Source organism: Peromyscus leucopus, chromosome 20, assembly GCF_004664715.2.
Source record: "Peromyscus leucopus breed LL Stock chromosome 20, UCI_PerLeu_2.1, whole genome shotgun sequence".
NCBI lineage: Eukaryota > Metazoa > Chordata > Mammalia > Rodentia > Cricetidae > Peromyscus > Peromyscus leucopus.
The window spans coordinates 40,615,218-40,638,197 of NC_051080.1; the positions used below are offsets into that span (position 1 = coordinate 40,615,218).

At 40.3% G+C, this 22,980-nt stretch overlaps 1 protein-coding gene and 1 non-coding gene across 2 annotated transcripts in view; one reads left to right on the forward strand and one right to left on the reverse strand.

Annotated features, from left to right (window-relative positions):
• The window catches only part of Sdc2 (syndecan 2), a 118,685-nt gene that overhangs the window by 63,009 nt on the left and 32,696 nt on the right, over nt 1-22,980 (forward strand). The gene's annotated exons all lie outside the window — the stretch shown is intronic.
• On the reverse strand, nt 10,489-10,607 carry LOC114709806. The gene has a single exon (XR_003736985.1). It is a non-coding gene; the product is annotated as a 5S ribosomal RNA (ribosomal RNA).

The following is a 22,980-nucleotide window of genomic DNA, read 5'->3' on the forward strand; positions in this document are numbered from 1 at the left end:
TTGCTCAGGAACATCTACCCAGAGGTGGTACCATCCACAGTGGGCCAGACGCTCCCACATCATTAGTAATAAAAAAAATGCCCCACAGATTTACTATAGGCTGCTCTCATGAGGCCTTTTCTCAACTAAGGCTCCCACTTCCCAAGATGACGGCAACTTATGCGACATGGACAAAAACTAACCAACACACTTACTTGTCTTAATTTAGATATTCCAGTGGTGGCTGTATTCAGCTAAGAACATATCCCAGAGGGCCAGTAAAGGGGAACAGGACAGAATGAAAGCCACATAAATACTGGTTCATAAGAGCTTGGTGGGTGCACCCTCTGGGTAACAGGACAGGCCACTTGCTATACTGCCTTTGTATAACTGTCCTTCATCACATATGTCTTCTGCAAGTATTTTTCTCAGTCTGCCATGCTTTCTCATTCTCTCAGCAATGTCAAGGTACATTTGCTGAGTACAAGGTCTTAATTCGAAAGAGACGGTCTTATCAATTATTTCTTCTATGAACCATGGCTTCTGATGTTGTACCTCAAATATATATTCATGGTTATTTACATTTTCTCCTATGCTGATCTTCTGGAGTTTGACAGTTTTACCATTTATATGTAGGTCTATGGTCCATTTGAGTTAATTTATGTAAAAGATGTAAGACTTGGATCTCTTTGTGTATATGGAGTGCATGGCCAGCTGTCCCAGTTGTTGAAAAGATTTTTCTCCATTGTCTTACTTTTGCTTCTTTGTCAAAGATCAGTTGATTATGTATATGTAGGCCTCTTTCTGGGTATAGTCACCTATAGTTACTTGAATCTGGACAAAGTGACATCATTCCTGGGATTGCTTTTCTTGTTTATCCCTGGCAGGATTTCTTTCTTTCTTTCACAGAGATCTGCCTGCCTCTGCCTCCCGAGTGCTGGGATTAAAGGTGTGCACCACCACTGCCTGGTCCCTGGCAGGATTTCTAAAGGCCATGGTCAGCCAGGAGTCAGGATGACAGGGAGCTCTGGAGGATACCCCTATGGGTTCCACATAAACAATTAAAACTGGTCATCTTCACCTTCAATTCTTCACACTGGTGAAACCTAAACTAAACTTCGGCTTGTTTTCAAGCAACGCAAATGATCATATACTGCACCTAAACTTTTACATTCTTCTCTGTATCCACAGGCTAGTCTAAGTCTTATATTTTCCATTTGGGGACTTGGATGGCTTTCCTGGTCAAGCCAGGGTGAATATAACAATAGGTTAGAGACTACGGGAGAGGGTATTGATTTACTGTGGAGTTCTGTCTCTTCCTCCCCCCCCCTTCTCCTCGCCTGTTCCTCTTCCTTGGCACTTCACGTAACCTATTTGTTGGCTTCACACTATAATTTCAATACAAGTCACCCTCAATTTGTTTTTATGGCTCTGCTGTTTCTCTCCAGTTCCTACCCCAGTTTTTTAACCTCCTGGTAAATATTTATACTTGACACCCAGACAACAACTAATTGTCAGTCTTCCTTCAAATCCATCTTTTCCTGATACTTCTATAAATAGCACCAGTGGAGTGTCTCTGTGGCCTGGGTTTGATGAAGGTTCTAGTTCTAAAATGTCATAAATCCCTCTCATATTTGTGGTCCATTGTCTTGATCTGGCCCTCTTTATTGATACCCTTTATCTAGTTTCCTTAGCCCTTCCTAACTCATCCTTAAAGCAATCTATAAAATTTTTGAGAACTTTTAGTATCTAGCCTACACTCAGTGTCCTCAATTCCCTGACATTTGTCTAACTTGAATCTTTTCATGGACATCCTTTCATATCATTTGCTACCCAACCTGGGTGCTTTCCTCATCCCCCTACTTCCTACAGATAACTTGACTTTCCTACTTTCGTTTTTTCACTCTTGGATTTTAAACCAGATGTCCTCAAACTCAAGTGTGCAACAGACTCACTTTAGCACAAGAAGAATGCAGCTCCCTGTAGCAATTCCAATAATTTTTGATTTGGTGGCTTTGAGGTGGCTTTTGGGGATTTATATTCATGGCAAGAGTTCAGGTGCTGGTGCTGCTAATAATAATAATAATAATAATAATAATAATAATAGTATAATAATACTACAGAAACCTCATCGTGAGAACCAGTCTTCCAAGCATGACTCAAAGGTGGTATAGAAGGATTATGGTTCTTATCTAGTACATCTTGGTTAAAATGTGTATCCAATTCACAAGGATGCTGTTACTAAAATATTCCCTCAAAGCCCATGTGTCAGCCCCAGCTAAGCACTGCTGGGAACTGATGGATACATTAAGAGGTGGGTCTATGGAAATAGTCACCAAGACAATATCTTTGAAGGAGATTTTTGGGACACTGCTCTTCTCTCCTTGCTTCTAAACCGTCATGAGGTAACAGCTTGCTCTAATTCCTGGTCTTCTTCACCACAGGTCCAGAAGCAGTGCAGCCAAACTGACCACAAGTTGAAACCTCCAAAGCTATGAGCCAAAACCAATCTTCTCTCTTTTAGAGCTGATTTATGTCAGTCTTCGTTGCTGTGATGGAGAGCTGACACAGAGGCCACTGCTTACTCAGAGCCCTGCAGCAAATTGTACTGGAAGTGGATCATAAATTTAAATGCACAACACTTCTATTCTACTCTAGCCCACAGACCCTTTTTCTGTAAATGTGCTGTTGACTTGAGGGCTATATTTTGTGTCTCTCTCTATATATGTTAGGTGAGGAGAGTTGCCTTATTTAGTTCTGGGCCTCTTATAGCTGCACTGTCATTACAGACCAACAGATAGCAGTTAACTTCTAGTTTCCAATCTATGGTCTTATGTCCTAGAGATAGTTTTGCCAAGCTATGTCAGCTTCTTGGTAATTCCTTTTGTTCCCAAGGTAATGCAATATTGCAACTCCATGGCTTGGAAGTTACATCCTGTAACAAATGCAGATGCCTTCACTAGTACTCATGGGAAGATTTTACATTTTACATTTAATCACTAGCTGATAGAGATGATTTTTTTTGTATCTGTCGAAATGAGTGTGTCAGTTGTCTGTACTATTAGTGGTGGAAGAGAAAGTGGTGGTTTGAAAGGTGTGGTGGCCATGGGTACATGGGCTGTAGGCTTAGGCAGAAGCCATCAGGGATGTTTTCACCCATCTTTGCAAGATATTTTTGATGGTGAATTCAATTTTAGCAGATCATTTGAAGCTTTTATGAGAAGGTGATGAATAAGCTAACAGGTTTTTCACTTTTCTTTGTGGTTACATTTTGCTGGTCTAGACTACAGCTCCTTGAGCAGTGTTTGTTGCATGTGGTGTTGCCTCACTTGGAAGGACCCCTACTTAATGGAGCTTCTTTTGTGAAGGGCTTGAAGATGAAAGTGTAAAGAGCTTTGGGATTGGTAAAAAAAAAAAAAAAAAAAAAAGCCAGGCGGTGGTGGCACACGCCTTTAATCCCAGCACTTGGGAGGCAGAGCTAGGCGGATCTCTGTGAGTTCGAGGCCAGCCTGGACTACCAAGTGAGTTCCAGGAAAGGCGCAAAGCTACACAGAGAAACCCTGTCTCGAAAAACCAAAAAAACAAACAAACAAAACAAGCAAACAAACAAACAAAAACAAACAAACTGAGATGTCCGTTATACACCTCTGGACTTTGGACTGTCTGATCTAAAGTAGTACTTTCTGAGGAAATGCCTTGAGCTACTAAGAACTTTCTGAGGCCCATCTTCAAATTCTCATGTGACAGAGAGGAGTAATAGAGTCTGTCCTGTCTTGCCCTTGGTTAGGAGACTTGGACTTTGAGATCACAGAGAAAAGTTAATTATCTACTGCTGTATATTAGTCGATCTCAAGCTTTGACTCTTCCCGTAGCCTTTGATAAGTTAACAGTGGGCTATCCCTTTCTGTCAGGAACATTTTACCCTAAAAATTGTGTGTTGGAGAAAGGAAAGTAATTTGGAGAAAAATACAGTAGTTTAAGTTTTGAATATAAGAGATATTTCAATTACACATTCTGTCCTTACATGAGAGTAACAATAGATACATCATTATTTCTGAAACTTGTTTTGGAAATGGAATGTCTATTTTGATCTCATATGATAGAGATAGGTTTTATTTTCCAGTTAATAAAAAATTAAAATATCTTGATAATTTTAGAGGTAAACATTTTATTTGCAATAGTCTAATTTGACCTCTTGTGTTGTGAGTGAATACTGTTAAGTCTTGGAAAACATAGTCATCAATGAAACTATCCTGAATATGACTTCTTTGATTCAGAAGACATTTCAGGGCCTTAGAGGATCATACTGAAAAGTATTGTCCTTGTTTGTCTGCATCATAGAAATGAATTCAAGTTGAATCTTAGCTTAATAGGGTTTCTGATAAACAGTGTTTGACAGCTATAGATCCTAACATGATATGCAAGTGTAGTCTTGTAGGATACAAATGAGGCAGGACCTATGAGATGAGGGAGCAGAAAGTCAAAATTCTGGGAGGCCAGTGACAGCTTCATCAGTGAATGCTGTGTTGAATGTGTTGCCCTTGTGGTGCTATCTTGCTTTGTTACACCACTAGTTAGACTGTGAAACACTGAGTACCTTCCAAAGAGGTAGAAATAGAAGGATAGAAAGGCTGCAAAGGTGACTGCCATGGAGAAATCAAACCCAGTTAGAATGTAGCAATGCTTCTCTTGAAGCCTGAGAGAGTTGAAGACCTAGAGGTAGGCAATCAAGTAGCCTGTGAAACTGAGAACTTCTAAAGAATTCTGTGATCAGTCAGCAGAGCTGAGTTGTGACACATTAGAGATTCACACTTAGTGCAAAGGGCAGAAGTCATGCCTCATGAGTTATGTGCCTTGAGTCTGTCTTCTGCCTTTCCTCTTATACATTTGTTTTAGCTGTATGAATATGGATTGTACCTGAGACTCTCAGTCCATCAGCTAGTTGCTGGTGATGACCATTGCCTGATCTACCTTCCCTGGGCTCAGGGAGCATTAACTGACACGATAGGGAAACTTACAGAGAGTGAATAGCAGATGGAGATACATGATGACTGCTCATGATTGTTGCCCTTGATGGCTAAATTCATCCTTGGCTTCTTCGATGGTCTCCTAAGAAATGGGAACTGGTCATTTAAATGTACAATTCACAAAGAGTGTTGGAGTTGACTTTGATAAACTTATGAATTTAGCCCTTAGATCCTCTCATGGCTTTTATGTATTGACTATCTAAGAGCATTTAATTCATCCCCCCCCAAAAAAATAGAGTTATAAAGCCATCAGTGGTATCATAGCTCTGAAAACAGACACTGTGGTTCATTCGTTAAGTTGATAAAGAGTATAGTGCAATGTTTTAACTTGTTCTGCTCACATAACTGGAAAAACAGTAAAATGTGAAGCATAGCAGATTTTGATTGTATATAATATACTTTACATATGTATATATATTAAATACATACACTCTCATGCTTACTAATTTTTGTGATATATAAATAGCAAGTATATATACTACCATTTTTTTTGCTAGTGTTTTTGGAAACACCAGATCTATTTTTTTAACATATTTTTTAATAACTTTTTCCATCATTTTAAGCATTACTGTTCAGGAAAAAGTGTGTTTCTGTGTACACGTTTGTATATGTATGTTCAAATATATCATCCATATTTTCCAAAGCTCACATGTAACTGTTTATCAGTAAGCTCTCAAGGGTATAACAATTTCTATTCAAATGTAATCAAGAATTCAAATCAAGAATTTTGGTAACAAAAAGACAGGGATGAATTACCAGTTGACTGTGGTCTGAAGAGATAATGGCATTTTCTTTTAGGTCTTAAACCTTGTCATCTTCTGCCTTCTTTAATCTGATGAACAATTCACAGGGGCAATTTCCTTGCCTTGGATATGTTTTCATGAACTTATTTTTATTACATCATGAGGCATGGAGGGGAGGTCATGTCTGTTGAACATCCAGTGCTCACCCACACTATTCAATGTCTTCTGTGCCTGTGGTTCTGATAACTGCTATAGAAGGTCGGTAGTGAGTGGTGTATCCACCTTTTAGAAAAGAAAACTATGCAGTGCTGCTCTCACTCCCAGTCAGGTCTGATTCACACAGAGGGTCTGTGCCCCCCCCCCATGTCTTCCTTATTTAGACTGAATTCCTGGCTCTTTACCTCATGTAAGGCCATAAAAAGTATTCTTGTGTTTTTAGCATCAATAAACTTAAAATGTTTGCCTCATTCTTATTTGCTTTGAGTTAAAAAGTTGTATGAAACCTGAGCCTCATTAACTCAGTATCTCAATCAAAGCCTGAGGGTCATTCCTCACTCCCTCCAAAGTTCTTATAGTAATTAGCCTTGGCACACCAATTGTGCTGGATAAATGTTAAATATGCTCTATAATGAGTTACACTATTGGCCATCCCAAAGAGCAGGTGTAAATGAAAAAGGCATTGATCTGAATGAATGTCTTTTATATTTTATCTGTCAGAGAACCTATGAAACTGTCCAATTTTTAAGGTGGGTCTCTGGTAAAGGCTAAGAAAGCTAGGTCTGTTTGCTACATGGACTGTGGTATATGTGGGTCAAGGAAGTTCACTTGCTTATCTAAGGGAAAGCCTGGAGTTGAGCACTCTTTCTAGGCATGCTAGGTTCATAAATAGAAATAATGTCATAATGTTAGAGCCTACACCATCCTTGCTTGCACTTGTAAGTCTATAGAATGTAAACTGATGAGAAACTAAATGAGTGTGTATGTGTTGAAGTCAGGAGCTGCTTAGCATGTTCACGACTAGGACAGTGGTTCAGGCCACAGTGTTGGAGCTGTGGGTATTTATTCTTAGGAGAGAAAACAGAAAGTACATTTATTGCATTGTGACAGGGCAACATCTATGTGGGAATTCTCCATCTATTTGAGGTAGAGAGGCAAAGTCAGAGTAGATGCAAGAAAGTGTGGAGATTAATGAAAAGTGACTAACTGTCAATGAGAAGTTTCATGTGGTTGGTGCTTGGAATGGAGTCGTAGAATGTTCTTTCACACTCACTCACCCTTCCTTCTTGCTTTGTTCTCAGTCTAGATGTCCTTTCCTCTATGAAAAACCCTGCCTGTCTCATATCCACCTAAGTTAATTCTTCTTCTGTGGGGTTCTATAATGTCTTCCTCATGATTATACCTGACTGGTGTCTGTCTGTCTACTTGAACAAAAGCTGAGAACAAGGGCCATGCAGACACAGTGCCTCATACTTACCAAGGACTAAATGCTTACTAAATAAATTAAAATGAGGCCATAAAAGTTGTAGTCTAATTGTAAGACCTCTGTTATGTTTTAGATGATATTTATTGAGTGCTTATTATGAGTTAAATGCTATACAAACCTTCTGGTGGGTATTAACTCATTTAATTTTTCCAACAACACATACAACAGGTATTCACTCTTATTGTTCCACTTCATAGAGAAAGAGTAGAGATTCGAAGTTGAGTGTCTCCTCAAAGGTTGTCTTTTTTCTCCTTGCTTTCACTTATCCAGTTAGAGTGTTAGTTTGGCTCCTAGAGGCAGCTGAGTGGTGCCTGTAAAAGGGGTGCAGGAGTGGGAGTGAGGGCTGAGCATGAGTGCCTCTGGGGAGAAAGTACTGGCATATGGGTGGACTGTGCAAAGGGGACAAGCACCTGAACCAATATGAAATCACTCCTGAAATAGCAATAGTAAAACACATTACTGTGATTTATCAGTCCAGCACATTCCGAGCACTTACAAAGTACCAGGCACTGGTCAAAGTGCTTCTACATTTTAGTTGATTTAATGTTTTTGGCAGCCCTAGGTGATAACCCCCAACCACTTTCATTTATGTTCTGTAAATAGGACCCTGAGTTTCAGGGAAGTTCTGCAGGTCACAGTGACAAAGTCAGGCGTTTCAGTGACCCTAAGGTGACAACTTGATTTTCCTGTTCTAAGGAGATAACATGGGATTATGAAAAAAAGGACATCTTGAGTGATGGTTCTATCCAGATAATATAAGATCACTGTGGCATTTGGAGACAGATCTTTGCATTTCCAACAGTAGTTACTTTTAAAATATTTATCTAGAGAGTTTTATATGACAATATTTCAGTTCATGTATGCTTGTATAGAGCAAGAAACAGACAAACAAAGCCAGATCTGCCCCATGCTCTTGGGAACTTATATTCTGGTGCATTGGAAAGTATTTAAACGTGGAACAGAATATAATTTAAATTGTAAAAAGGCAGATGAAGTAAATAAGATGCTACAACTTGTCATTGTGAGAGCCACTCATGACATGTGTCAACTGAGTACTTGATAGGTGGTCAGGCCACACTATAAAATGCTGCAAGCATAAAACACATGCATGCTGGGATTTGAAAACTTTAGTATGGAAAAAAGCATATCAAATATTTTCATTAGATGTTACAGAGCTGAGGATACACTAAGTGATAGAGTGATTGCCTAACGTGTATGAGGTTCTGAATTTGACTCCAGAATAAGAAAACAACTTTTGTTCTTGTTATATTTTCTACTTATATTGTAAAACATTCTTTTATATTTTAGATTAAATAGAATATATTATACCTTGAGTAGTCCTACCCCGAAAATCAGAAATACATCAAAATCTCAGTGTGTTTGTGGTAGGTATGATGCTACTGATGTAAAATCCAGCACTATAAAGTTTCTGTAAAGTAATTTTACATACAAAATTACTAAAAGCATTATGTGACTTGACCTCCAGGCTATGTGCACAAGATATACATAAGACATAAAAGAATTTAGTCTTTAGACTTGGGTCTTGTCCCTAAGATATGTATATAAAATGCAAGTCTGTATATATACAAATTGTATATATAAATATATATGCACAAAGATATATATGTGTGTGTGTGTGTGTCTGTGTGTGTATCTTCAAAAATTTGAAAACACATTCTAAAATCTGAAGCACTTCTCATCACAAGCATTTTCGAAAACATACACTCAGTTGTAGCTAGAGTTTTCCTGCCTTGCCCACAGTCAGGACGAATCTTTGTCACCCGCCAGTCCCATAGCCGCTCAGACCCAACCAAGTAAACACAGAGACTTATATTGCTTACAAACTGTAAGCAATGGCCGTGGCAGGCTTCTTGCTAACTGTCCTTATATCTTACATTAATCCATTTCCATAAATCTATACCTTACCACGTGGCTGGTGGCTTACCGGCGTCTTCACATGCTGCTGGTCATGGCTGCGGCTGCAGTGTCTCTCTCTGCCTCAGCCTTCTGCTTCCAGAATTCTCCTCTCTCCTTGTCCACCTACTTCTGCTGGCCACTGGCCAATCAGTATTTTATTTGACATACAGACCATCCACAGCACTTCCCTTTTCTTTTTTTTTAAATGGAAGGTTTTAACTTTTACACATCTCCAAAGCCAGCTTGGTATATTTGGGAATTTGGGCGTAGCTTCTCTTAACTACTTCTGCTGGAGGGGGCGCTGTATCTTATGGGGACACAAAGAAAATTTTAGGATCATGGAGTAGTCCGTGAGACCGTATCGTCTGAGCCAGTTGCCTTGAAACGATTCTGGATGTTGGATCATCTGGGCCATGGTGTCATCGGAGACCTTTCAGGTGGTCTTGGCTGGTCAAACCTGATGTATCTTAATCTGGAACAAATCCATAGCTCAGTCTGTGTCAAATGAATGCTAAGCCAGACAAACTAGACACAAAGGATAAATGTTTACTGCACTTATGAGGTACCTGATGCAATCAGATTCATGGAGAAGGTGTAGAGGGCCTGGGGAAGGGACAGTGGGGAGTTACTGATAAGTGGATGCAGGGTCATTTCAGTTTAAGATGACAAAAAAAGCCTAGAGATAAAAGTGCTGCTGGATACATAAGGTGACTGTACATAATGGCATTGAACTATGTACTAAAAACTGGGTTGATAATATTTGTTATGTGTATTTCACCACAGCTTTTAAGAGCTTCACCTGTGAACTATACATTTTAAAAAATATGTTTTACTACTAGAAAATTTAAAATGTTATAGATGATTAGGGTTGTGTTCTTTTTAGGCTTTCCTGGGATAGAGAGCTTGAAGGAAAAGTCTAAGGCAGAGGAAGGCGGGGGCAAGACCCTGGGGTGGTATCATGTTCATATGTGTAGGGAGATGGAATGGATTAGGTTGCAGGGAGTAGGACCATGAAGTTGGGATGCTACTCTTCTCCATAAAACTTGAGAATAGAAGCCAAGCAGCAGAAAAAAAAAAAAAAAAAAGGAGTTTTTAGAAGAACAGGGTGGCTCAGGAGTGAGAGTGCCTGCTTTGTAAGCCTGACACCAGAATTTGATCCCAGTGCCCACAGTGGAGAAGGGAACTAGCCCCTGTTCTCTGGATCGTCACATGTATGCTGTGGTGCACATGCTCTCTGTCTCTCTCTCTGTCTCTCTCACACACACACATGCAAAAACACTCACACTTACATGTGCACACATAAATTATATTAAACATTTTTTTTTTAAATTTTTTTTTAAGCCTACAGCACCAGGTATTCCCAGGCGGTCTCCCATCCAAGTACTAACCAGGCCTGACCCTGCTTAGCTTCCGAGATCAGACGAGATCGGGCGCGTTCAGGGTGGTATGGCCGTAGACTATATTAAACATTTTTTAAAGTATTTTTATTAAGACATTTTCTATTCATTTTACATACCAACCACAGATCCCCTTCCCTCCCTCCTCCCACTCTTCAGCCTTCATCCTCGAATCTCAGCCCCCATTCCTACCTCCCCTGAAGTAAGGCCTCCCATGGGGGAGTCAGTAGAACCTGATACACTCAGATGAGGCAGGTCCAAGCCCCTCCCCCTGCACCAAGACTGTGTAAGTTGTCCCACCATAGGCAGTGGGCTCCAAAAAGCCTATTTATGTCCTAGGGATGGATCTTGATCCATCTGCCAGGGGCCCCTTAAGCAGATCAAGCTACATAACTGTTTCACCTATGCAGAGGGCCTATTCCAGTCCCATGGAGGTGCCACAGCTATTGGTCCACAGTTTATGAGTTCCCACTAGTTTGGTTTGGTTGACTCTGTAGGTTTCCCCATCATGATCTTGATGCCCTTTGTTCATAGAATCCCTCTTCTCTCTCTTCCACTGGACTCCTGGAGCTTGGCCTGGTGCTTGGCTGAGGATCTCTGCATCTGCTTCCATCATTTATTGGATGAAGGCTGTATCATGACACCTAGGGTATTCATTAATCTGATTACTGGGGTAAGGTAGTTCAGGCACCCTCATTGCTATAGCTAGTAGTCTAAGGTGGGGTCATCCTTGTGGATTTCTGGGAATTTCACAGCACTCAGTTTCTCCCTACCCCCATGATGTCTCCCTCTATCATGGTCTTTCATTGTTCTTCCACTCTGTCCCTGTTCCAGCTTGACCATCCTGTTCCTTTATGTTCTCGTCCCCCATCCCTTACCCTCCATTGTCCCCCAACCCTCAGTCTACTCATGGAGATCTCATTCATTTCCCTTCCCAGGGTGATCCATGTATCACTCTTGGGGTTCTTCTTCCTAGCTAGCCTCTCCAGAACTGTGGGTTGTAGTCTGGTTATCTTTTGCCTTTCATCTAATAGCCATTAAACATTTTTAAGTTTAAAACAAAAAATGGGAATTTTCCTATAGTTAACACAAAATGGTGACTTTATTACCTACAAAATGACAGTTTCATCTGATACTAGTGTAGTTTGGAGATAATGACAGTTTCCAAATTGATCTGTTCAGACTGCATGTGGACTTTACTGATCTCTGCTTAAGTGTCCTTGGTGGCTGGTTCCTGGACAGCCCTGTGTCCTGCTGCTTGCATAGGACAATGCTATATAATAGATCTGCCATGAAATGGAAGACAGTGTCACTGTCACAAACTAAAACTTCCACAAATAATAAGAACTTAGAAGGCCTTACCTTGAGTCTTTTTACTGTGGTCAAGCCCTGTCTTAGCACGTTGGTGCATGGAGCCCAGAGAGAGAGATAAGTGTAGTATTGGCACCCTTCGATCCCAACTCAGTCAAGTTCACTAGGGCAGTCATTATTATTGTGCAGGTAAAATTTTCCTTCTGGAAAGGTCTTGGCTCAGGACAAGAAAATTGAAGGGTTGACTTTCTCAGGAGGAAGGCACGAAGATTGGAGTTTGTTTAGCCTCCTATTAAAGGCCATCCACGCTGGCTCTACTATTTCAAAATCTTTCTTTTTTAAACTTTTTTTTGGTATTATTTTTATTAAGAATTTTTCATTCATTTTACACACCAATCAAAGATTCCCCCTCTTCCCTCTTCCCACCCCCCCTCAGCCTCCCCTCCCAACTCATCCTCCACTCCCTCCCACAAGAAGGCAAGGCCTCCCATGTGGAGGTACATTCAGTAGAGGCAAGTTCAAGCCCTTCCCGCTGCTTCAAGGCTTCACGGGGTGTCCCATCATAGGTAGTGGGCTCCACAAAAACCCATTAATGCACCAGAGATGGATTCTGATCCTACCACCAGAGGCCCTCCCAAGCAGATCAAGCTACACAATTGTCTCGCCATGCAAAGGGCCTAGTCCAGTCCCATGTAGGCTCCACAGCCATTGATTCAACTTTCTTGAGTTCCCTGTAGTTTGGTTTGGTTGTCCCTGCAGGTTTCCCCATCATGATCCTAATGCATTTGCTCATAGAATCCCTCTTCTCTCACTTTGGCTCTGTTTAGTGATTGGATGTGGATTTCTTCATCTACTTCCATCAGTCATTGGAGAAAAGTTCTGTGATGACAGTTAGTGTAGTCACCAGTCTGATCTCTGGGGCAAGCCAGTTCAGTTCAGGCACACTCTCCACTATTGCTAGTAGCCCAGGCTGGGGTCATCCTTGAGGATTCCTGGCAACTTCCCTAGCACCGGGTTTCTCTCTATCCCCATGATATCGCCCTCTATCATGGTATCTCTTTCATTGCATTCACCCTCCCTCCCTGTTCCAGTTCAACTGTCCCATTCCCTTATGCTCTCATCCCCTATCCCCTGCTCTCTATTGCCCACCCCTCACCCCCAGTTTACTCATGGAGATCTCATGTATTTCCCCTTCCAAGGCGGTCCATGCATCCCTTTTTGGGTCTTCCCTGTTAGTTAGCTTCTCTGGAGTTGTGGGTTGTTGCCTGATTACCCTTTGCTTTATATCTAGTATCCACTTATGAGTGGGTACATACACATGCTGGTAGGATTTACTGAAGGAGGCAGAGGCAGGAGGATAACGAGTTTGAGGCCAGCCTGGGCTACACATTTTAAAATCTTTCATAGCATGAAAATATGTTCTTGCTTTGGAAATATCTCTGGCTTTGTACTGGGGCTCTTTGAGTCTAGCAGTGATAGCGGGTCCTCCTTCGTTCTAGTTTTTTTTTTTTTTTTTTAAAAGATGTTCTATGTTATATTTGAACTTCACTGTCACACGGTTCAAGTGTCATCTCTGGTTCTGGGAAGTGGAGAGATGACTGCAGGATTCCTCGGGCTATATTGAATTTTCAAGTTCACAGGACACTTTGTGCTCCACTGGAATTCCTGGGCATTGCCTCATATCCTAGCTGTGTAAATTAATTTACTAAAAACAGCAAATATTTAGTCTTTTGCATGTCATGTAACTATTGGCATATGAGCCACATTCTAGAAATTGTGATACGCTTTCTAGAAGACTTCTCAACTCTGCACACACAATGGGCCATTTCTCTAGGATCATAGTTGTGTCATCTAAGTTCATGGCAAAGGGGCCATTCATAAACCAATGAGAACATTACTTAAATGATTTCTAACCTTAAGGAACTCTGCATATTGATGGGCAGGTTTCTATTTGTTTTTGTTTTGTGGGGGTGGATTTGACCACAGCCTCAGAACATTTCTTTATTGACTTTGAGTCTTGATCACTTTGTTTGTTTTGCTGAGTTCATGTCAGGATCATCAGGATCCTTCTGGCCACCTGGCTTAGTTCCAAGCAGTTCCTTCCCATATGACACCTTGCCTGTCTGCCCGAGAGGGCAAGTGCAGCCTCACACATAGAAGGAACTGTTTGCATGGTGTCCTTTGAAGTTGTCTTTATTAACTACTTCATACACTTCCTCTCTTTAGCCTTCCTATGAAATTTTGGAGGCAGACATTACTGTTTTCTCATTTTACAGATAGATTCCAGTGCAGGTTTATTGGTTTCAGATTGGATTCCTCTTCCCTACATATCCCATGTTGATTTTTCTTTTGAAAGTGGCCAGAAGACCTTCAAGAACCCAACCATTTAAGCTGAGAAAGTAATTCTCTGTCAATTATTATTTCCAAGTTTCATTTCAGTAACTCCTGTTGGCTTGTCCCACAGTCCCATTCCTCAGCTGCACATAGTAGGCACTCAGCAGATACATGAATCAGCTCTTGACTTAAGTGCATAGTGGTGGCCAGCATCTTTAGCCTATTTGAGTCCTTAAAGTCTCCAGTTTGGAGAGGGCACAGCATAGGTCCTTTGGGTTAATAGCACAGCCATCAGGACAATGGGGGAGAGAAATGATAACACTGTCACCACAAATTGCTTGCTTTATCCATAACAAGAAAGGCTCCCTGTGGTTTCCTGAATTTGGACTGGCTGCAGCAGCCTCTGGCTCAAGAGAAATTTGTCTAGAGCTGCTGTGACATGTCTGTTCTGCATTTAAACTGTAGTTACCTCCTAAGAACTCCCCACAAAAGCATCTTGGCTTGTCCCACAGGTGACAACCAGGTAAGAGTGTGTTATCTATGGTTACTAGGAACTAAACCTCTACTAGCTGAAAACCAAGCCAGGTTTGCTGTCTGTCCAGCTCGGGGATTTACTCCAACATGATAGAATGACACATCTTACCATGGTCGTCTCATAGCTACCAACTGATGGTTTTGAGGCTCCAGTCTACACTCCCTCTTTTTTGGGAAGCACAGCTGACACCGCTCTTTATTTTGTGACTAGTTTTTTGGAAACTTGGATTATGGAAAAAATGTGTTACATTACATGTATGTTCCAAACAATCATAAAGCCAAGATTTTCTCTTTTATGAACATGGAGTGGAGGGGGAGGGATTTCCTTTACTACTGTAAGATACCAAGCTTTCTATATTTCCTGAGTGTCTGGCTCTGCTTCTAAATTAGCTCTCACATATACAGGCATGCCTGGAAAAGAGCCACAAGATGCACCCATTAGAAAATGCTTGGGGACTGGGTCGATAGCTCACTCTGTAAAGTTTGACAGGCAAGCACAAGAATCTGTGTTCCATGCTGAGCCGTGGTAGTGTAAGCCTTTAATCCCAGCACTTGGGAGGCAGAGGCAGGTGGATCTCTGTGAGTTTGAGGCCAGCCTAGTCTACAAAGCAAGTTCCAGAACAGCTAGGGCTATTAAACAGAGAAACCCTGAGTGGAAAAACCGAACCAAACAAAAAACCCAAATAAACAAACAAAAAGGAATCTGTGTTCTACCATAACACTTAGGCAAAAATTCAGGTATGGTGGTATATATTTTTAATCCAGGCACGGGAAAGTCAGAGATATGAGGATCCTGCACAGTTGCCAGCTACCCTACCCTAATTAATGAGCCCTGGGTCCCAGAGAAACTCAAAATATCAAGTTGGACAGATCTTGAAAAATGACACTCACCCATAGTTGACTTTCAGCCTCCACACATAAATGGCATACATATGCGTGTACACCTATGTACACATAAATACATGCACAAATAAAATAAAAAAATAAAAAGAATGCTCTAACTGGGGAAATGGGCTTCATTTTCTAAGGCTAAGGTTACTCTCTTATTATTTATTTTAGTCAACTTTATACTGAAGTATAACAGAAAAATATACAAATCCAAAGTGTGCAGCTTGAATTTCAAATTGTCTTTTAAATGTATCAATATGCAATATAAAAATAATTTAGATATTGATGCTATCAGCCATTTCTTGGTTAAGTAAATTGAGGGCTTGGTGGAGAAGGAGAGAAGTTTTGAATTATGCTTTCTTGTTGTTTTTCCTTTTGCTGCTGGCAGTTGAACCTGGAGTCTTGTGTTAAGCATGCATTTTCTCACTGGGCTGCACTGCACCTGAATTCTGCTCTCTTGACATAACCATGCAATGATTTCTCCATGGTCACTTGTTTGAAAAGCTGAAGGTTTCTTTTCTTGGTGATAATATCTGAGCCATTCACAGCTTGTATTTTCTTTTCCTTTTTTTTTAAACCTCCAATTCTATTACTTTAGCCTTGGAATAAATATAAGAATTCCATCACAGCTACACACGTATAAAAAATGGTCCTGTTTTGTGACTCTGATATGTTTGTCCAGTGAAAAGGTACCAAATAATTGGTTGCATGTCATTCTGATAAGCAAATTCCCTCTCTTGATTGATTCTATATTCTCCCTTTTGAAGACTCCTCCTTTTACCTTTAAGCTTTCCTCCTTAATGCTTGTTTTTCTGTTGCTATAAAGAAATACCCAATGCAAGATAATTTTATAGAAGAAAAGAGGCTTATTTGACTCACAGTTTCAAAAGCATGGTGCTATCAGCAGCTGAGAGCTGGTGAGAACTCACCATAGATAACACTACAGTGGCCAGAGTATTGTGTGTCAGGGAGGGGTCATATCACTAGACAGGAAGCCAGAGCACACAAGTTGCTTTTTACAACAATCTGCTTTTGAAGAGTCCAAGGCTTCCACAAAGGCTTCTTCAATCCCATTGGTGGGAAGCTCTTCCCATGACCTAAAAATTTCCTGCTCGGCTTGGAAGGTACTTATAGCAAGCCCCATAATCTGAGCTTTATCTCCAGGACCCACATAGTGGAAGGAGAGAACCAACTCTTGCAAGTTTTTGTTTGACTTCCACATGTATGCTGTGGCACATATGTGCCCCACCCCACAAGAAATAAGTAAATATATCTAATAATTTTAAAACAAAACTAACCAACAAATAAAAAATAGATTTTATCACCTTTCACATAGCTCATGCACCCTCAGGACAAACCACCTCCTAACCATTATATTTCTCTTTCTATCCTTAACAAAGCTTGTTCCATTTAGTATGTGATGATCTGTTGACAGGCACCTTTTCTCGAGGACAATAATCTGATAATCACAACACCCTTCATATGAGTCCCAACCACCTACAAACTGGCATAATTCTTAGTGAAATTCAGCTTACTCTTCTAACTGGTATGAAAATTGTGAAAAAAATTTCAACTGGGATTGTCCCCTATCTCCACTTTTTTGCTTATAAATTCTCAAATGTATAGAAAAATTAAAATAACAGATAATATCCTATATCTAAATTCAATAATAGGAGATACATTATCATAATATACATACATATATATGTACATATATATATATATATATATATATATATATATATATATATATCTTGGTGGTTCCATCAGTAGGAAGTAAGAGGATACTGTTCCCATGAAGACTTTAGTAGTTCCCCAGTGAGTAAGGCCTAAAAAGTTAATGCTTCAACAATATTGTCTAATATGTAGCTCACAGTCAAATTTTCCAGTTGTCCTCAAAATGTCTTTTCTAGTTTTTTTAATGTGATCTAATGGATCTTTTATATTCTGAAATTAACTTAATACATCAGAGACTGTTCATGTAGTTGTGATGGCTAAGTGGATGGATCAGTGGCAACTATTTGTGTAAGATATATAGGCAAATGAGCTGTATTTATAGTCCACGCTACACTTTCCCATTGATTGATAGTAGTTTCTTCTCCTCTTGAGGTGCCAGCAGTGCTGTCCAGAAGAATTGAATAAGAATGAATAGAAAACACTCACCACACTTATGAATGGACCACTTGAAAACATGCTGAAGTCTGAGAGCATGCATCTATTTGCTGATGTCAGTTGAGTCTGGTGCCATGAAGTGAAGATAGCTGAGTACCTAGATGTTTGCTGACTAGAAAGCATCTCTTCTGTGCTGATTTCTTAAGAAAACACATGTTTATTGTAGTAGGGACCATAACCCAGATCATAGCTCAGAATATGTGGGAGGTCCAAGGAGTTCTCTAGGAATTTGGCTTTGTGATAAATTAATAGACTTAATTTTGGGCACCATTTTAAGTTTATAGAATAATTGAGTAGATAGTACACAATACTTCTCTTACCTTCTGTTTAGTTTAATTTCTGTCTTTATGATAAAATATCTTGGCAAAAATAACTTAGGGGAGAAAAAGTTCATTTTGGAACAATTCCCAGTTTACAGTCCATCACAGCAGGGAAGTCAAGGTCGTAGGAACTGAAAACAGCAATTCACATCATCTCCAGTAGTCAGGAGCAGAAAGAAGTGGATGTGCCTGCCTGCTTGCTTGTGCTGAGCTCAGTTTCTTCACTCATACAGTTCAGGACACCATGTCTAGGGAACGGTGCTACCCACATCCATTAACTCAATCAAGACAATCCCTGACAGACATGTCCACTGGCCAAACAATCCAGTGTAGACACTGCTTCATCGAGACTCTTTCCAGGTGTTCAGAACTGTGTTAAGTTGACAACTAAAGCTAACCATCAAACTACCCCTTCCCCATTGTATATACTAATACATCTTATGTTAGTGAGGTGCATTTTTTGTAATCAGTGAACCAGTACTGAGACATTATTATTACCTATAATCCAGAATTGATGTTAAGGTTGATTCTTCACATTGCAGTATTCTGTGGATTTTGATAACATCATACTGCCATGTGTCCATTATGGAATAATGCAGGATACTTCAGTGCCCTAAAGCCCAATACACTGTACCTATTTATCTCCCTCTTTTTTAATGTTGATTCCCTGGTAACTACTGATGTTTTTAACGTCTTTATAGTTCTGCCTTTTCCAAAATATCTTGAAATAGAATTCATACAATATGTAGCCTTTCCATATTGGCTTCTTTTATTAAGCAAAATACAAGTCATACTTCCTCCATGTTTCTTGATAGTTCATTTGTGTTTATTGCTGAGTAATATTCCAGTGTCCTGATATACCCATTTGTGTATCCATTCACATAAAATGTGAATTTTAAAATTTTAAAATGTGCGCGCGCGCGCGCGTGTGTGTGTGTGTGTGTGTGTGTGTGTGTGTGTGCGCATGTGCATACACCTGCACATGCATGTGGTAGTACATGTGTGGAGGTCAGAAGGCAAACTGTGGTGTCTATTCTCTCTTCCACTACATGCGTCCTGGAGATCTAACTCAAGTCTTTAGTCCTGGCAGCGGCACCTTTGCCCACTGAACTGTGTCACTAGCCCTTACTGTTGTGTTTCACAGTAGAATGCTTCTGTGCATAACAGTCGTTGAATCAGTAGTCATTAAATGACCTCGTTAGGGAGTTGTGCGTAGCCAGGGCAGTTAAGTTGTTAGGCACTGACTGCTGCAAATATACAGTTAAGCAGCTTATCCAAGAGGAGACGCTTAGCCTGCCAGTGCGGACGGCTTTTGAGGGCCCAGGCTTGCTTTTTCGGTTTTCTGAGACAGGGTTTCTCTGTAGTTTTTGTGCCTGTCCTGTAGTGTCAGTCTGTAGACCACACTGGCCTTGAACTCACAGAGATCCTCCTGGCTCTGCCCCCTGAGTGCTAGGACTAAAGGCATGTGCCACCACTGTCAGGCTGAGGGCCCAGGCTTTTAAGCATCATCTCAAATCTCCCTAGAAATGCATTGTTCAGTAACACCAGCTACCAGCCACTTGTTAATAATTAATTATTAATTAATTAATACTAATTAATTAAGTTAATTCAAAAATTAATTAAAAGTAAATAAAAAAGAGTGTCTCAGTTGCACTGGCTACCTCCCTGCTGCTCCATAGCACTCCGTGGCTGGTGGCTACCATTTTGAACAACACAGATGCAGAAATTTCCTTCACTGCAGAAACTTTCAGTGGCTAACCCTGATTCACATAAAAGCATTCCAGCTGGAGGATGGGACTGGAATTAGTTGACCAAGCTGATTCTGGCTTCTCTAATGCTTTAGCTCTTTTGTGCAACTGCCACTTTACAATAGAAGAGATGAAGCCGAGAGATTTGTTTGCTGGGGGAAAAATGTTGCTTAAAATGACTTGCTGGGGATAAAAAGGCTGTCCCGGCCAGTGAAGCTGTGAAATACCCCATGACAGCCGCAGGATGCTGGGCTTGATAGCAGTCTGGGCTCTTGATCAGTTAGTGTTAAGGAGTCTTACAGATCTCCCAACTCTTGCTAATTTAGTTGGGTGAAAAACAAAGGCTTTCTCTAATTTGAGGGGATGGGATATGTGTGGAAAGGGAATTCAACTATTCAAGTGAAAACTGTGAGAAGTTCATGCCCATCCCTTCCATAAACTCCTATGGCCACTGCATGCCAGGAATGTGAAGCTTGAATGAATAGTGGACATGTGCCACAGAAATTGTAGCTAGCTGCCTTGAAATTGAAATTACTGTTATTTGGGAGCAAAGCAAATAGCAGTTAAGATTTTCCCTTTTTGCCAGCTCTTTGGATGTGGTCAGTTCTAATTCCATTCCTATGGTGGGTGTAACACTGATGCACAGTATTGCCGGCTGTCACTCCATTTAGATTTCAGTTTTCTGTTCATTTTATATATGGCATTTTAATAAAGTCTTCAGTTTTTCCTTTGAAACAAAATTGCCAATAACAAACATTGTTTTTCCTTGGTATCTAATCTGGAAATTTGCTGTTGATATTGGTGATAGGTTTTAGTATGATTTTAGATGCAAATGCTAAATTACACTGTCTGTACATTGCAACTTTAAATATTGACTTCTTGACTTTTGAAATGCCTGAATTTCTAAAAGACGTAGTATGAAAAGGTAAACTTAACAGAATAAACGTATCTACTATAATTCCTGTGAAAAGACTTAACATATTCTGTTATTTGGAGGTTCAGTCAGGGTGTGACCACTTGGAAACATAACTGTCTATAAATACAGACCTAGAATTGACAATTTTCTCTAAAAATAGGCACAGAGAAAGTAGTATATTATCTTGCAAGTAGAGAATTTGAAATGCCAGATCTTGAATGAAGAATTTTCATTCAGTCTTTAGGTCACTATTGCCTGCTAAACAACTGTTACAAGAGTAGCCAAAGTTTAATCAGTATTTAATAATTTTTGAGCTTGTTCAACTGACTTTACAAAAAAAAAAAAAAAAAAAAGAACACTCTGTCCTCCTTGAACAAAAGACAGAGTATTAGATGGGTTTGGGTTGTCATGTATGCTGGTGTGTGTGTGTGTGTGTGTGTGTGTGTGTGTGTGTGTGTGTGTGTGTAATTTAGGTAATGTTTCATGTTATGGAAGTCTAGAAGAACTGTTTATGGTTTCTCAGCATTAAATTGTTTTCTTAAAAGCTGGAAAAGGGGAAAGAATCAATGTTAAGGCTTTTGGAATAGCAGCTTTTTTACGGCATCCCCCACCCATCCAGAACAATTAATTACAGCTACTTTTATACAGGATCTAAAGAGGAACAATCTCTATTAAAAACAGCATTCTTTGGGCGGAGCTTGAGCAGTTCCAAATGGGTTTCCATGGGGGCTGCCCTGCAATGTGACCACTGGGAGAAACCGTGGCCATTGCCAGTGGGACAGGGCCATCTAGGCAGGAGAAAGTCACTTAGGTGAGGAGTGCCTGGCATGCATGCCAGAGAGGTTGTCCTGGCAGCTGCACTCATTCAGCCACATTCTTCAGCCTCAAAAGCAGGAGGGGCAGAGGCAAGTTGCTTTTGTACAGGCGACAGCACACAAGGTTAAGCTCCAAGAAGGGGAGTCAGAGGATGTGCTTGCTCCAGAGCACTGGGCAGAGCTGAGGGCTTCCAATCCCAGCTGGGGACAGTGGTGAAGGATTGCTCTCCATCCTTCAGGTCTTCCGCTGTTGTCCTGAGGCCTTTAGGGAGTGGACACATCTTCATTTGGTATTTCACACATGGGCACTGTGACCTCGCTAGTCAGGAACACACTGATCTGCACCAACTCTGTTTCTGCACTAATTGCATTCCCTGGATAATTAAGATGAAACTGAGTAGGGGTCATTCATTAAAAAAAAAAAAAGATAATTATTTTTTAGGTTTTGGGGTTTTGTGGTGTTCTTGCTGTTTTGACAGGTTCACTCTGTGTAGCCCAAGCTGGCCTCTAACTTCTGACTCTTTTGCCTCAGCTCTCCCCACTGCTGGCATTACAATTGTTTGCCATCATGTCTGCCCGATGAACGTTTTTGTACATATTCAGCCACAAGCTGCCTTACAGAATGGGATGGTCTTTTACTTTGGACACACTGAAGATTCTGGTGAGAGTGGGATATTTAGAGAGTGGCTGACTTTTGTATCATCATGTTTAGTGAGCACTCTTGGGTACTGGATCATTGTGGAAGAAAACCTTTGATATGACTTCCTATAAAAGCTGGTGGAATCAGCTGGTAACTTTTGTTGGTCTGGGACAAAATTGGAGAAAGAATTCTTTGAGTTTCTGGAAGGATAAGATGGATGTATATGACTCATCGACATTTACTTGTGTTAATCTCATATTTTTTTTTACAAACTAGATGTTTTCTCTGTAATGAATTAGTGTTTATGAACATGCATTCTAACCACTACTTTTAATAATTACTAGTGAACTACCATACATTATCCTTCTCTGAGGCAAAAAGTAATGAAATATGCTACTTTTTTAAAAACACTTTCCTTTATGTGATTCTTAAATATTTTTAATAAAGCACATAATTTTATCATCTTGTAGCTTCTTTTTTTTTTTTTACCTCCTTTATCCTCTACAACTGCATAGCATAAGTTATGTGATCTTGTGAAGAGACTGTCAGGGTGTCTTCTTAAACAGATCGAAGTTCTGATGGAAGCAGATCAGAAAGGTGCAGCCAGACTCCCAGGGAGTTAGGTTGCCTTTCTGAGATTTGTGGTCTTTGGCCAGCATGTCAGTATGCACAGCTATGAAATGTTCCTTGTTGGTGGAAAAAATATTATTGTCCATGGTTTTATTGTTCCCATAATTTTTCAAGATTATGAATATG